The sequence below is a fragment of the Panulirus ornatus genome, chromosome 25, assembly GCF_036320965.1.
Source record: "Panulirus ornatus isolate Po-2019 chromosome 25, ASM3632096v1, whole genome shotgun sequence".
NCBI lineage: Eukaryota > Metazoa > Arthropoda > Malacostraca > Decapoda > Palinuridae > Panulirus > Panulirus ornatus.
The window spans coordinates 10,874,975-10,888,205 of NC_092248.1; the positions used below are offsets into that span (position 1 = coordinate 10,874,975).

Sequence of the window (13,231 nt, forward strand, 5' to 3'; positions counted from 1 at the left end):
GTAGTGAAATAAGTTCTTATTTATTTCACAAGATACTGAACTCACCTTCCTCATAATCAATGCAGATTTACGTTTTCAAAAATGCTAAAATTTCGAAGTAGTGAATGTATGTGTGTTAAGTTTTCCCTTTCCTGTATGTTGTGTGCAAATTTTCCCACATATTGTTATGTGAAGGATTTGCTTCTAAGATGAGCTTAAATCCTATATTCTATCAGTTGAAAGACAGACGTCCCAATATGTATCTAAGTCTAAATCTAAATATTCATAAATGACAGAAATATTAGGATTTACCTTATCATTCAAAACCCTTAAAAAAACATTTTTACTTATACTTTACCTGAAACATTTATGCTCTGTGATGTGTTTCTCAATGTTCATCGCATCCTGAAACTTTAAAGGGCTTAACCCCAGCCCTGATACCGTCTCTCAGGGCCTTACTTGCCCTTGCTGATGAGGGATTCTCCAAGGGTTCGTCTTCAGCGAAGTTCTGCAAAACGAAGCCATTGTCAGCAACACACAAATACAGACACACACACACACATGATCATTAACACGCAAACATACACAAATCATTTAGATCATACCTAATGCATACATAATGCCATGTCTCACTTCCTAAAGATAAGCATCTTATAAAAGAAACAGAAAATGTCATATGAGTACGATTACGAATGCTCAAGGATAAGAGAAGTAATCCAATGACGGAATGACGTTAGACGCCAGAGAAAGAAGGAAGGAAAAACAGCCATGACTCCGGCAGCAGACTAGTACTGCCTCACCCTAAATTGGGAGCCGCACTGCTAAAAGGCAGCACAAAGGACGAGTCGTAAGCAAATCAGACAGAGGCGCACTGACTTATAACATCCTCCCCAGACCCGCCATCTTATATGTAATTGACAGTCGCGTTCGCAACACTCTGACTTGAAGGCCACCCTGCGTTCAGACTCCTCCTGGAACAATAGGTTTTTTAAAGTTTATACTTGAAATTTTCGGTCAACTTCCATGGCCGTGTGTTTATGTTTTGAGATGAATTTCCCGTCAGAGAAACAAAAAAGGTCCGTGGAATATGTTTTGCTTCTGATGGATAAGGAGGTCGGGATCCAACGTGTGTGTGTGTGTGTGTGTGTGTGTGTGTGTGTGTACTGAGACCTGGGGAGGGACCGGGTCAGGGATGTATCGTTCTTCAGTCCGCCTGAAGGGTACACGTACCGAGTCCATCTGCAGGGGCAAAGCAGTAGTGAGCGCATCTCTCAAGGTACAGGCTGTTGCTCCTGAAGGAGGGAGTGGAGGGGGGAAGAGGAAGGGAAGTAGTTCCACTTCGTATCACCGTAACAACTATCAATTTAGGAACTCCCTATTACTCAGATGGCTAAGTCTGCCTTGACGAACCTGGGAGTCGGGTCTAAATAAATCCGACTTATCAGATTAACTTGAAAACTTGACCCACTGGTGTTTATCCGCAGTGTTACTTCCCCTTCCCTCTTCTTCACATATTACATTGGCTTCTGTTGCTGAGAACTGACTGCATGCCTGGCCCCACCAATACCTAGGCGACTCAATGTGGGCAAGCCACTGCATCACACGATTACTGTGAGGCCGATGGCAACTCAAGCGTGAACCGTTGTGGTGTCTGTTTCTTTCCCTACACCGCTATGCTTTGGAATTCTTTACCCCTCCCATGTCTCCCCTAACACCGACCACCTGAACCTTTTTAAAAGACAGTTATCCAACTTCCTCGAAGATTCTCAGATTATTTTTGTTGTTCTTTTCATTTCAAACACATAATCTTAAAAACATTTTCATGTTTCATTTTTCCTCAGTGACTGGTCCTCCTAGATGAAACACAGATTTCATAGTGATAAGTGCTACTTCGGCCTTATTTCTGTTTGGAAATATTCCGTCGTTTAAGATAGTATGACGTCTTTTATATTCACCTCTTCTATCTAACCCGTATTCTCAATCAAAATTAGGTGGGAAAGCAAACTACAAAATGTCAATGGATGGGATCATGACTTTGCACAGTGTTGATATCTAATGCAGCACACTCCTGGTGAAGGTGTGATCGTGCAACGTAACTAGAAAGTTTAGCTCTCCAGGACAATAGTAATCTTAGGTACTTATATATATATATATATATATATATATATATATATATATATATATATATATATATATATATATATATATATATATATATACATATATATATATATATATATTCCCAAAAAACCTGCCGGGAGGTTGTGGTCAGCCGGAACCGTACAGGAAACAAGTAAAAACAATAAAATATCAGTCAATCCGCGTCTCATCCAGCGGCCACACGACTGATAAATCCTATTTGGGCCGTTCCTGGCAGGCGGGTAGGGGGAGATGTGGGGGGGAGACGCCAACCGCAAATGGCATATAAAATGCGTACAAATAACACAACAGAACCACAAGCGACCGTTGCTCGCCCTTACTACACTCACGTATATACATATAACTACACACATTGGTTCTGGCTACACTAATTTCCAAACTATGCTTGTCCTCGTTTACTGTTGGTGTCCACGGGCACATTCGCTGGCACTTGGGGAGATGCGTTCCAGTCTCGAGCTCGGCCGGATGTCAACATTACCAAAAGAGATTTGCTAGAACGCGCACCACACACATCCTGTTAGAAGGTCGGAGATTCCAGTTTTTCTGGCGACTGGTTCTGCCCTCGGCAGTGGCTACATACATACATACATACATACATACATACATACATACGTAGGGGAAGCTACAGAGATACACGGGGGCCCAAACAGCTCGGGGGTTGTTTCGCAAAGCAGGGGAACCACTGGGAAAGTGAAATGCAGAGTTGTAGCAAGACGGCCCATAGCTCTTCCAGGTGTCTCTACTGGAAAGGTTAGGTAGAAAGTTCAAACATGACAGGCCAGAGCTATTCCTGGAAACCTTACTGGAAATTTTTTTTGTGTGTGTGTGTCGCTCCAGTGCGACGACTCAATGAGCCTCCTGGAACCACAAACTGGAAATGTTTAATGTGAAGCACCAACAGGCCAGCTTAGTCCGCTGGAAAGACTTCATGCGATGCATCAACAGAACACAGGTAAGCGCTTCGAAAAGCCGAGAGGATTTCATGCGAAAGCTCCGTCATACGAATGCCCAACGTTTCCAGAATTCACTGCTGGAGACGCTTGATACAAGGTCCCAACAGACCAGCCGATGGTGTTTCCAGGAACCCCTAAAAACCCCGGCTCTCCCTACCCTCACCTGGCTGAGGCCTCAACTGCTTCCAGATCCTCCATCAGCGGACGCCTGGGAAGCGCCCCGGTGTCTTCCGTAGCGGTCCCCTACCGGAGGAAAAGCGCGGAAAATTGTCTTCAAGCCCCAGGACCGCTCGCCAGACGTCGTACCCCACAATTCGCGGCCCCTCCTGCAGAAGGCCCCGTAGGAGGAGTGACCAGGGCGTCAAGTGTACCGTGTGATGGTCCTCGATCCGCCCTCTGGCCTCCCCTTTGACCTGGAGCCCATGAAAGGCCGCCCTGCTAATAGGGTTTGCAAGCAAGCTAGGGCGTGGCCAAGGAGCGGAAACTGGTGGTCGCTAACGTTACAAATTGGAGGCTTGGAAAGGTCGTGTGTGTGTGTGTGTGTGTGTGTGTGTGTGTGTGTGTGTGTGTGTGTGTGTGTGTGTGTGTGTGTGTGTGTGTGTAAGGAAGAGGTGGAACACTGTTTGTACATACGGACGAAGATGGAGTTACGTCCGCAATACCTAAACACAATCACATCCATAAAGTGATTTTCTGGATATCAAGAGAATTTGGTCGCAGGTTCTTTAGGCATTGTGTATCAATATTTGCGAGTCGAATCAGCCTCTACCCATCACTTCACGTCTTCAACAAGTGGCTTCAAAAGGCAGCTACACAGAGAAGAACTACAGAGCATACTAGGGCAATTATACAGACACCAGCTACAGAATGTCTCCAGGTGGAAAGTTAAACAGACAGTTAATTTTGGGTCTATATATATATATATATATATATATATATATATATATATATATATATATATATATATATATATATATATATATGTATATTGTACACATTATATATCTAACGTTAATGAACAGTACAGGAGGCAAGCTGTAGTGTATACCAGCAAGGACAGTTCTCAACTACGTCAGTAGATACCCGCCTTTGGTGACGTAGAAACCATCAATACAGTCGATGGACACCAGTAGTCATAGTCGCTCGTTGAACTACTAGAGCCATCATCAATGTCACTGTGTCGTTAAACCACCAGCCCCTACAAACATTCGTCTTATTAAACCACCAGCCACTATAAATGTTCGTTTCATTTAACCACCAGCCAGTTACTATTTACGTCTGTGCCTCTTTAAAACCACCAGCCACTATTAACAAGCCTAACTCGTTGAACCACCAGTCACTATCAACTACCCTGCCTCGCTAAACCACCCGCCATCGTTCGTCTCGTTGAACCACCAGCCAATGCCAACGTACCTCTCGTTAACCCAACATCCACTATCAACCTTCCTATCTCATTAAACCCACCAGGATCTGACACCTGAGGAAGACCATCATTCATCATTATCTGCGATGGAGAAGATAAGCTTACAAGCTTAATGACTCACTACAGCTTAATTAACCTGCGCTCCATCGTAATCTGCTCCTCTCCAGAACCATTATGTGAAAAAGATAAAAAACAAAGATATCTCAGCTCGTGAGAAAAAGATAGTTCAGAAACAGAGATGCTGATTCGTGGGGATTCGTAAGACAAGCTAAATCACGGGTAACGAAGTGCTAAACTGGGAAATTAAAGAAAATAAGTGACAGATATACACGGATATAAGACAAGAGATATACGAATGTAAAGCTCCTCTCCCGTATGCACGAACATGGTAATAACAAATAGTTAGTAAACACAACCACAAAAAAAAAAAAAAAGAGCCGTGAGAAGAAAATAGAATGCCTGAGGGACTTTGGATTTTGACTTCGTCCCTAACCCGTCGCCAGAGTCCCATGTTACGAGATTAGCAAAGGAGGCAAACTCTCTTCTGGGAAACATTAGAATAGCATTCAAATTTCTTTACGAGTAAGTACTCAGGAAGCTGTTCACATCCTACGTAAGGTCAAGACTAGAATATACTTCTGAAGCTTAAGCACCGAGCTTAATAAGGCACAAAGAATTCGCGAAATGGTCCAGATGGAAAGAAAGATGGTATAGGGAGAACTGTATTATAGGGTCAGATTAGAGGCCTTACATTTGCCCACCATGGAAAAAAGAAGTTTCTTAAACTAGCATGATGATATTGACATTAAACTGTTCTTCGGAAGATGCAGAGACTGATTAACCAGAGGACAAAACCAGATATTGAGAAAGAAACTTGTTAGAAAAGACGTAAAGAAGAACTTTTGCATTATAAGACGAGTAACTGGATGGAATAAACTGTCATGAGATGTGACTGAGGAACAAAAAAACTGAAATCTAAACAGTTGTATGATAGAAACAGTTCTATGGCACTTGGGGAGGCTCGGGAAGGTGGTCACTGGGCCAGAGATTCCCTGGCTTGGCAATAATTAGCTAATTCCCAGGGTTCATGGCTCACGTGTCAAAGGTCATCAACCAGATGATGTCCGTCATGAGGAGAACAAAGGGATCCTACATCCAAAGAACCAGGAATGTATGTTGGCTAGCACAGATATAACGTCTTTAGTCTACATGTGTAATTCTGATGAAAAAGAGAAAAAGAGAAAAAGGGGTTCGACCTATACATGGGTAAAAGTTTCGTTTGGTTGAAATCCGCGCATGATGGGAAGGGCTTGGAGCAACTTTTCGCTTCAGACATGAAAAATATTTACCTTGTCATGAAGTTCTTGTGGTAGACGCTGTGGTATTTTCGTTCTCCATCTTAATACAAATTTCTCCTCATAAATCTTGCACACTAACAATGGCCCGCCTTAAGATCTGTGTTGCCTAATTTCCTTGCTAATTTCAACGCAAAGATTCGAACTGATCTCCGGGAAACACCACATCCACTCTGTCGGTTTTCACTGACATATTTTGCCACTTCAACTTCCACCTGTGGCCACTTGTTACACTTTCCTCTGTTAGCACATTTGGTTTTCAGCTCATGCTTAAGTTGTGCAGAGAGCTTTCTCCAGTCTCTCTAAAAGAAGAAAAAAAAAAAAAAATTCGGATAGCTTAAGTTCCCTTACTGCTGCACAGTTGTTACTCTGTTCTGCATACTCATCACTCGGAGCTTGAACTTTGCTGTGAACTTGTTTCTTCTTAAATCCATGCTGAGGGGAATATGGGTCAAGCACGTCTACACTATAACAAGACACGATCTGAACAAGCCGTTACACGTAGGTCACTCGTGATGACGTGAGTCAGGTCATATACACACAGTTGCCAGTTTCTAGATTTTCCGTTTAGAATGTTGAGTTACCAGGTATCTATTTCCCCAAACTGTTTTACAACACTATAGGTAAAACAGTTTACCATAGCAGGAAATGTTGTGCAAAACCCACGGAAAAATACAAAACAAATGGAGACACCAAAAATGTAGGGAAAAAATGCTGTGTCTGACCTGAAACACTGTTGGCAGGGTGAACTGGTTCTAATGGCATCCTGCCAGTAATCAAATTTATAAGTGTCCCTATCTGTTTGGTGTCTTGTGTATTTTCAAAAATGAATACTTGCAAATCCAAAGTACGGTAATATTGTATTACATACAAACGTCATATATCTAGAAAATAAGAAGCAAGACAATAAGAGCAAGAACAAAAACTTCAACGTACGGTAATACTAAAGGCTGCTACGGAAGGGCCTATGCAAAGCCAAAGGGCTCTGCCGTATCAAATAAGCGGTACGTGTTTTTCGAATTGCTTTCAGTTAAAAAACTGTTACATCACAAGTATATGGTAATCTAACTGTGCCTGAATGAGTATATTCTCAAAAATAAATAGTAGCTTTGTTGAAACGTGACGTATTTCAATGTAAAAATAGAACAAATGACATGAAAACGAAAGACTTCATCTAACCTTCCGATGTTCGAGAGATGCTACTCGTTTTTGTTTTTAGTTTTTCGTTAAAATACTGTTATATTACAATGAAATTCTATTCATACTGTGCTTGACATAATGCATTCACGGAAATGTATCATTTTAGCTGAAATGACGTACATGTTACACTGGAAACTAGGATAAAGTCATGACGAAGACACGACTTTTGGTCTCTTTCGTTTTTGAAAAGAAGTTACCGTAATCGCTTTTCGAATGATTTTCAGCAAATAAAAAAACTGCTGCATTACAATAACGTTCTATCCTAACTGACCTGAATAATACTTGGATGGAAATACACAATATTTTTGCTGAAACTACCCGCGTTTCAGTGTAAAGTGCCGTAATAATAAATGGTAAACAATTTGCCTTCGGCGCTCGGTGTTTCAGGCTCAGCGAACCTCAGTTTATAGGAAGTACAGTGTTTTTCATGAGGATTTTCTGAACTGAGTTTTATATGCCATAGAATATGGTGCTTTATTACCATAATTTGTTGTTCCATTTCCCCTCAAAAACTTGGGTCGACCATTACACGAGGCACATCATAAATCGATGATTTCTTGGCCAATAATCAAGGGTCGACCTATACATGAGGCAGAATTATAGACGAGTATAAACGGTGTGTGTGTATATATATATATATATATATATATATATATATATATATATATATATATATATATATATACAATGAAAAAAATAAAGCCGGTACAATAACACGCCAATTTACGTTACCAAAAGGTAAGAAAAAAATATATTCGAAACATCTCACAAACACTGAATCGAAACCACCCCAAAAAACAGGCCTCATAAAGAAAAGTGAAGCTGTGGGCCACCAAAAAACACATCTAACCAAAACCATTAAAAACAAAAACAGAAAAACTGAAGAAAAAATTAGAATTTTACGAAAATTCTGAGACAATATCGACACTTTCGTAAAGCCTCCCTGACTACAGACATTCCTTTTGCACCTCCCTGACTACCACCATTCCTGTCGCACCTCCCTGACTACCACCATTCCTGTCGCACCTCCCTGACTACCACCATTCCTGTCGCACCTCCCTGACTACCACCATTCCTGTCGCACCTCCCTGACTACCACCATTCCTGTCGCACCTCCCTGACTACCACCATTCCTGTCGCACCTCCCTGAGTACCACCTTTCCTGTCGCACCTCCCTGACTACCACCATTCCTGTCGCACCTCCCTGACTACCACCTTTCCTGTCGCACCTTACTAACTTTGACCATTCTGTCGCACCTCCCTGGTTTCCGACAATCTTATCAGGCGTCCATAACTATGACGTTCCTGTCGAATCTTTCTGCCTTTCAATAATTATGTCGCATCTCTCTAGCTCCTGACACTCCTGTCGACTTCCAACAAACCTGTCGCATTTCCTGGACTTATGGAATTTAAATGTCCCGAGAGACGAAATTTGTCCTTGGCCTTTTAACAACATAATGAATTATATATATAATTCTTAGGGTCACTTAGGGTCACGTTCTAATACTGTTCTCAGCTGTGCAGCTTGTTGTATCGAAGCTTTCGACTGTACGTCAGTACAGGGTACCTGGTGATGTTGTACCGCACCGATAGTACAGTTCACTCGTACCGGAGCTTTCGACGGTGCGTTACGTCATACAGGATACGTGGTGGTGCAGCACTTCTCAGAGTGACGTATGTTACGTCAGGAATTAACGTAAGAGAACTTAAGTGGTTAAGATTGAACTTTCGGCGATACGTTTGAGTTTACGGTGATTCATCGAAACTATCGGCGATATATTTGAACTTATGGTGATTCATCTGAACTTTCAGCGATTCATCTGAGCTTTCAGAGATATATCTGAACTTATGGTGACTCATCTGATCTTTCGGCGATACATCTGAAATTCCGGTGCTGATATTGAACTTGCAGCAACACATATGAACTTACAGAGTCAATACTGAGCTTCCGGCCATACATCTGAACTCACGGTGACACGATTCCGGAGTGCAGGTCCCCGGCGCCAGGCGGGGACTTGGGCGGCGGCGGGCGGCGGGCGGCGCCAGCAGCCTCCTGATCAGGCATTACGTCCGCGTCGCTCGAGCAAATTGTTTACGTTATATTCTCCAGACGGGATCTGCCGGGATGGGGGGGGGGGGGGGGGGGAGAGGCGTGAAGGAGTTGGTTGTGGTGGTGGTGATGGTGGGGAGGGAGGGAAGGGGGAAGGGTGAGAGTGGAGTCTTAATGCTTGGGGTGGAGTCTAAAGTTGGGGCAAGGGCGGGTCTAAGATAGGGAGTGGGGTGGAGTCTAAGGCGATGGGGGAAGGTCTAAGACCAGAGAAAGTTCAAGGCAGGTGGGGGGGTCTCAAGCTATGGTGGAGGCTAAGGATAGGGGAGAGTCTAAGGCCGGGGCAGCTAGGGCCTGAGGCTAGGTAGATGGAGTCTAAGGGTTCAGGGACGAGTCTAAGGCCAAGGAGTGGTCAAAGGCTTGCGGGAAGGGGGGAGGAGAGGAGGTAGAATGTAAGATTGTGGGGTAGGATCTAAAGGCTGCGGGGCGGGGGGAGGAAAGGCGACCTAAGGCTGGGTGGACCAAGTCTAAGGCCAAGGGGGGGTGATTGAACCGCAGGCGTGGGGGGAGGTGTAGTCTAAGGGTAAAGGGTGGAGTTTTGAGGCTGAGGCTTGAGGACGGTTGGTGAGATTCTAAGGCCGGGGGGGATGGAATGGAGTCGAAGGCTCGGGGGGGCGGGGGTTGGAAAGGGGTCTAAGGCTTGGGGGGTTTGAGAAGGGGGAAGGGAGGGTGTCCGGGAAGGCGGTGCTGTGTCTCCGCTCGGAAAAATAGCAGTGAAATGAGCAGCGAGAGTGAATAGGGCACATTTCTTCGGGGAAATTCGGTTAGCGTCGGTAATGCACTTCATTCCCTGACTTACGACAGCGGGGCTGCGAGGCGCGCTCCGCCCGAGGGGCTGGGTGGAGGGGGTTCGAACCCGCGGCGTCTGCCTTACTTAACGCTCACCTATTTACATGATCTCATCTCCAGTGATTTCCTCTGATCTCTACATTTGGTTAAGGGGGGGTTTTTCCCCCCACACGTCGGTCCTCGTGCGTCGCTGGTGCGGTCTCGAAGCTTGCGATCCCCTGCGCCCTGCGGAGGCCGCTTCCCGCCGAGTGGAACGAGACGAGAGGTTCTGGAATCCTTCTGCACAGAAATATTTGCTCAAAAAATGTCATATCTATCACCGCTACCGGCGTGTGTACTAACCTGCCCAACACCTGGGTATATACTGGTCTCTACCAGGAGCGGCCTCGACCATACTGGTTCCATCCTCCTCACACCCGGTTGTATCGGGCCGCCCACGCAACCACAACCCACACAACTTGTGGGCGACCGCACGCGGCCGCCCACACCACCACGGCCAGGGAGGCGGAGGTGCTCCCCTCCCGCAGACTGTCGCCAGCTTCGCACACTCCCACTTTGGACTCGACGTTTTACATATGTTAGGCGAGAGCCGGGCCCCGTGCCGCTTTGTCTTGCCCCGGCCCCGGTTTCACCTGCCCCAGCCCCGGTGCCACCTGTCCCAGCCCCGGTGCCACCTGCCCCAGCCCCGGTGCCACCTGCCCCAGCCCCGGTGCCACCTGCCTGTCACCCACGTGCCACCTACCCCTACCCCCCAATGCCACATGCCCACTGCCCAAGTGCCACCTGTACACCAACCCATGTCCCTGGGTACCACCTGATCACCATACATCACACAGCTGGACTACATGCGTCAGAGACAGCTATGGATCTGGTATCCAATATTGCCATGTTACAGGCGCCTAGGGTAGGTGGTAAGTACATCTGTAGCACAGAGTCTGCGCGCTTGTGATACAGACAGTCAAAACATCTACGCCACAGACACTAAGGGCAAGTGTGAGTGACTGTGAGGCAAGATACTGAGCTGTTATAAGCTTAAACTCTCTTAATCAGGGAGGAACAGACGCTCCTGAAGCGAGCAGACGAGTGGAAGCACGCATTAGTAAATCCATTTTCATTTACAGTGAAATGTGTCATGTAAAACACGCGTATACGTGAGTAGGTCAAGACCAGTAGACTAAAAGACGTGGTCACTGCTACATTAAGACTATGCTCAGGGGACTACTGGCGCTCTGGTCGACCTGGCGATGTTAATCATCTAGACTGTAAAGTGTGAGGCCAGAGATCTGGACGCAGACGACAACATACTGTGTCTTACGCGACGGAAGAACTAGTGCCGACCTGGGCACGGGTCCGAACACATCGTGCAAGGAATGTCGTACCTGATCACATTTCGGGATCGAGTCTAGCGCGGTCCTGTGGCAGGAGTGAAGAATCTGCTGCAGCCTCCTCCTTACCCCTCCAAAGCATCCTTCACAGGATATAAGGACTCCTGTTTAATGACTGTGTATATATATATATATATATATATATATATATATATATATATATATATATATATATATATATATATATATATATATATATATATACGTATATATTAAAGGTATATTTTTTGTGTATGTTGACAGCGTAACGAATTACAGATCAGATAGATAAATAAATTAACAAATTTGGTAATTCGCATCAACTGATTACTCGAAATAATAACAAATATTGACATAAATACAAATTAAACCAAATTTACTTGATGAGAAACAAACACTAATTTCAGCAGAAGTGAAACAGACCCTAGTTTCAATACAAGTGAAACAAACTAGTTTCATTAGAGGGGAAACAGACGCTAGTTTTAGCACTAGCGAAACAAACTAGTTTCAGAAGAGAGGACACACACAGTAGTTTCAGCAGAAGTGAAACACACAGTAGTTTCAGAAGTAAAAGAGACATTAGCTTTAGCACAAGTGAAACAGATACTAGTTTTAGCAGAAGGGAAACAGACACTAGATACTAAGGCTTAGCACTTCACAAAATATATATATATATATATATATATATATATATATATATATATATATATATATATATATATATATATATATATATATATATATATATATATACAATTATTAAATCCTTACATAAATGGAACAGTTATGCTTTAGGCAGGAACAATATACTCAATAAAAGACTATGGCCATGTGATTCAGTACATTAACAAATTATTATACTTTTTAATCAGTAATGCACAGTAAAATGTATTTTCAATCATATTCACATTAAACATGAAAAAAATAGCCGAATTATGACATCCTCTGTACAGCCCCATAGCAGGGAATTATCCAGGATATAAAGATACGATAATCTCTCCATTATAGTGTTAATTCCACCCTTATGGTCTAAACGACAGCACGGCACGTCCATATCACATGCAATTATTCCACTGCAAGTATGAGACCCGTGTCCATAATTCCCCCCATATCCATCCATTTCCCAGGGTAGCGTGTCTACCTCAGGGCCATAGCCATCCATTTCCGTGGACAGCAAATCACGCCCTTAAGGGTACTGGGCGACCCTTGCCCTTTGCCAGTGTATGTGGCTAGGGTTGCTGACCTCAGGTCAACAAAACTAAGTCCCACAAAAGGTGTATCATGGATCTGTGTACCTGTCAATAGTGGTCTTGGTAAAAGATAGATAGACAGACAGACAGACACATACACATATAGATATATAGACTGATAGACAGATACATCAAGAGATACATCCATAGAGACAAATAGATACAAAGACAGTCAAAGATGGACGGATAGATAGACAGATAGACAGACGACTTAGCATAGCAGGTCTTTTCCCAGAGGCCATAACATAGGAAGGCCTTCCTAAAGATCTCTAATACAATAAAGTTTATCACTCCAATATCTATTCACTTATCTATATTGACCTATGCAAATAAAATCTTGTCTCTACAATATCTATTCATCTATCGTATTCTAGTTTTTTGAGACAGTTTCAGGTGGTCCCTAAGTGATACCAGATATAGCCATTAGAGGCAGACATACTCGGAGTCAGGCGGAAGATATAACATATACTCCAGGTATACATGAGGCGAGGAAGCATATGTCTGGTCACTCCTCGATATGACACAGCTGTATCTGTGGGGGACGTGATGGTCTGTCGGATTCTGTGGGGGACGTGATGATCTGTCGGGTGCTGTGGGGGACGTGGTGGTCTGTCGGGTGCTGTGGGGGACGTGGTGGTCTGTCGGGTGCTG

The 13,231-nt window shown here is 44.0% G+C and overlaps 1 long non-coding RNA gene across 3 annotated transcripts in view; it reads right to left on the reverse strand.

Moving 5' to 3' along the window:
• Positions 1-13,231, reverse strand: part of LOC139757266 (uncharacterized) — a 191,374-nt gene that overhangs the window by 52,195 nt on the left and 125,948 nt on the right. For all 3 annotated transcript variants that reach the window (XR_011714558.1, XR_011714556.1, XR_011714557.1), the window contains exon 4: positions 338-487. This is a non-coding gene — a long non-coding RNA (uncharacterized lncRNA). The remainder of the gene's footprint in view (positions 1-337; positions 488-13,231) is intronic.